Here is a 4,483-nt window from a genome sequence, read left to right on the forward strand (position 1 = left end):
ATTGAAAAAATGGCCGAAGCAAGAATAAAGGGAAAAAAGAGGAGATTGTGGATGATACACCAGGACAGACTGACACATCACCAGCAATTTCATTTCCTGACAATCCTCCTATTCTCTCTACTCCACTTCCTTATCCTCAACGTTTTCAAAAGCAAAAATTAGATAAGCAATTTTCTAAATTTTTGGATATTTTTAAGAAAATTCACATAAATATTCCTTTTGCAGATGCCTTGGAACAAATGCCAAATTATGTCAAATTCCTAAAGGAGATCATTTCAAAGAGAATAAGGTTGGAGGAGTTCGAAATAGTGAAGCTTACCGAAGAATGCAGTGCTATTCTTCAAAAGAAATTGCCTCAAAAATTAAAAGATCCAGAGAGTTTTACTTTGCCTTGCACTATTAGAAATTCAATTTTTGATAAAGTTTTATATGATCTTGGTGTTAGCATTAATCTTATGCCACTTTCTATTTGCAGGAAATTAGGACTTGGAGAGATGAAACAAACAACCATTTCTTTGTAATTAGCAGACCGATCCATCAAGTATCCACATGGAATCATAGAAGACGTACTGGTAAAGGTGAATAAATTTATTTTTCCTACTGATTTTGTGGTGTTAGATATGGGGGAAGACCAAGAAGTTCCACTAATTCTTGTCAGCCATTTTTGGCCCTGAGCACCTTCACTATGCGTTCTCAGGTGATGCGTATGAAAATGCAAAAATCTACAAAGTGCAGACAAAGAAGTGGCATGAAAAACAGATTCTTAGGCGTGAGTTTGCTCTAGGACAACAGGTTCTACTTTTCAACTCACGATTAAAACTCTTCCCAAGGAATATATTCAGAGTTAATTGTCAGAGATTGAAACACTACTATGGAGAACAAATGGAGAGGAACTGTGCATTTATTCCTCTTGGAGATCCTGGTTGATGAAGATTGAAATGTCTGGTTGGAGACGTTTAAACAAGCGCTTATGGGAGGCAACCCAAAGAGTTTTTCTTTTGTTTATTTCCTTTATCTTTATTACTTTATTTATTTATCTATGCACTTTTGAATAATTTGAATTTTTGATGCAGGTTTATTTGGCACGAGTACAGAGTTGAAAATTTAATTGCTCGATGGATTCACCATTAAGTCAGGGAAGCTTCTTTCTTTTCTTCAATCTTTCTCATCTTTAAATGGCATTGAAAAAAAAAGTGTGAATATGGAAGATTAGGCCATGAGTGACACTACTTATACCCTTCACATACTTGCATATAACCTAGGAGTACACACGTGGGTCATTTATGTGTAGTTTCTATTCATATGGCTAAACTAGGAATCGTAAATCATTGAAAGTTGATTGGTAGTTCAATTGTGTTAATCTGGCTATATAAACTCTTGTATCTACATGGTATCTCTTGAGGCTAAAAAATACACGTTCACGTGACTTGTAGCACTTAGGGTTCCTTGTGAACACTAAGAGAGCACCCGTGGCGACTGTGACACCTTGTGAGGTACTATTGAACCATTTATCGTTCATTTGAGTTTTTGACGTCAACTAAGAGTTCATGAAACTCAAATTTCCCTATTTTTTCTAGATATTCTTTATACACTAGTCTTGGTTTTTGAATTGCTAGCCTAGAGGTGACATCTAGTTGGGAGATAGAAACCTAGGTCTTGTAGCCTATTCAAGATGTGAAGGCTGAGCCACCCCTAGAAATAGACTTATTTCATGGACTCTTGTTCGATCTTAATGCACATGGGTGGTATGAAAACAATAAAAGAAGTGTTATGATTGTCCTAATTGACCATGAAAAGAAAAAGATTGAAAATTGAGCAAAAGAAAGAAAAAGAGAAATAGAAATACCCCAAAAGAGGTGAAAGATTAATACCTGCTCCACACAACTACAACGAAAGTCAGGGACACAACACATGTTCTCCATATATGAAGACTTTTCATCCGCCTAATGCCTCTGATGTATTCATGCCTAGTTTGTGAATAAGTTGATCTAGGGTGGTCTTAGTTGGACATGGCAAGTAGGTGAGAAGATGCTAGGGTGAAGGACCTAACACCTCCTAAATAGGCTGGATCCTTTTCAGACTAGTCCACTCCGTACATTTAACGTTTGTTCCTTGCAGTATGTGGGATGTTTGATCATGACACTCCTCCTCATATACGATGAGTGAACGCATCCTTTTTTGAGTGTTTTTAAGGGTATACCAGTTAGGCCGAGTCAAAGCGACAGCTCTTTAGGTGTCCACGGATATCCTGAGTGTAACGAGTCACACACATTACACATGCTTCGAGATTTTGCCTATTTATACTTGAATTTATATGGTTACATTAACTCTGAATTGTGCTCATTGGTAAATTTTACGTGAGTTTACTGTTATTAATGGCTATATAATGATGAGACTTGCATGAATGACTCACTTCGGAGTTGCGTCCAGTGTGTATGAATGAGCTTCTGTGTAATTTGGTGATATTCCTGTATATGAAGTGGTATGGTTGTATTGCATATGCGTTTATTCATTGAAATTGGTATGACATCACCCTGAATTGCATTCACGTTATTTGCTAGGGACTAGCAAAACTTTAGTTGGGGGGTGTGATTACGTGCTTAAATTGCGTAATTAGGTACTTCGAATTATATTTTGTATTTAAATGCCTAATTACTCTCAATATTCTAACATTGTGTTTTATTTATAATATTTGAGTTTTATTGAGTAATTTATGAAATTTTGGTATTTTTTATTACAGGGCAACTATCGGAAGCTAAAAATCGATGACACTTTTTAATCTTTGCATAACTCTCTCATCCAACCTCCGATTTAGATGATTTAGGAAGCCATAGAAAGATAAGAAACTTTTCTACAATTTTCATGTTTTACATTTTGCGAAATACTGGATGCATCAAGATCGAAATCAGATGTGAAGTTAGTATACGCCGTTTTATGGACTATTTCGACAATTCTTCGTAATCTTGGCGTACTTTCTCATCCGAGCTCTGATCGAGAAGATTCAAAATTCTAGGGAAAGCTGAAAAAGAGCTCTACACCTTTTGTGTTTTAAACTTTGAGAGTTATGGGTTGTACAAGGGTCGAAAGCGGGCTTGAAGGAGGAGGGCAGTTCGTGTACCTTTGAAAAAAGAAAAAAGAAAAAAAATAAAAAAATAAGATGTGACACGACCATGCAGCTGGGTCATCTCAACAGGGTGAGGCACTGGGTACAAAGAAAAGGAAAGAAGGAAAGGCAAAGAAAGGAAATAAAGAAAGAAAAGAAAGGAAAGAAAAATGAAGTTGGAAAAGTCAAATAGGAAAAAAGGCATAGGGTTTCTAGGGGGGAGCCGTGCGCAAGAAGAGAAAAGGGAGCAGCAGACGCTGGAGAGGAGACGTGAACAGGGGGAGGCCGCACCAAAATTTGAAAAAAAAAAAAGGGAGAATTTTTCTTGAGATTTTCTTCTAACAACTGCACGATTGAAGTTCAACAAACATAACAGCAAGGAAGGAGTTGGCGGCATGCAGAAAATTAAAATCTTTTCGGGAACCGGAAGCGGCAAACAATGGCGGTGTTCGGGGTGTTCGTGACGCATGACGGCGGTGTTGTGAGTGTTGATTTTTCCCATACGCTCTAAATAGAAGAAAATATGGTGAAACTTGTTATGTTGAATTTAATTTTCGGAATAAACTAAATTTTTGTATTTTAGGAAAAAGATGTAACCAGTTTCGAACTATGCTTGCTTTTTGATGCTAATATGAAGTAGTTTTCATTAATGTTTGTTTGAGTTATTATGTGCCTAATGCTTTTAATTAACTGGTCATTAATTAAATGATTTTAGTCTTGTGATTTGCTACTGAAAGGGGGGATTATAGGATAGATCTTGGATAATTCAGCGTAGGTAAATATAGAGATAGAAAGACTTGTATGAACCTACGTAGTATTAAAAATTGAGGGTCTTATTGCGTTCTTGCGTTATTAATTTGCATACTCTTATGTTAAATAATAAACAAGAATAGGTTCTGATTGACTATCAAAAGTGGCTTTTGGAAAAATTGGGGATTTGCTAACAAATAGAGAAAACGAAATCGAATTAGCTAAATGAGTAAAGCATAGTGAGAAACTAGGTGAAATCGGTTTCCCAGAAGTTTTCACCATCATTAATTTGACACTCGGTATCCCATTAAAATTCTCTTGATTAGGTTATTTAAAGTAGCTTGTTTAAATTTCGCAGTCTAAAATTATCAATTTTTCTAAATAAAATCAAGGTTATTATAAATTCAGTACTTGGTAAAAGTAAGACATTAATCCCTAAGGACGATACTCTACACATCATTATATTATAAAACTACGATACTGTGCACTTGCAGTTTGCACCGGTCACTCTAACCTGGAATAGTTTTAAAGAAATCTTCTTCGATTGATACTTCACCGCTAACCAGAGATGCCAAGGCGAAGGAGTTTTGGAACTTGACCTAGGGGCACTTGACTGTTCAGCAGCATGCA

This window comes from Malania oleifera, chromosome 5, assembly GCF_029873635.1.
Source record: "Malania oleifera isolate guangnan ecotype guangnan chromosome 5, ASM2987363v1, whole genome shotgun sequence".
Classification (NCBI taxonomy): Eukaryota; Viridiplantae; Streptophyta; class Magnoliopsida; order Santalales; family Ximeniaceae; genus Malania; species Malania oleifera.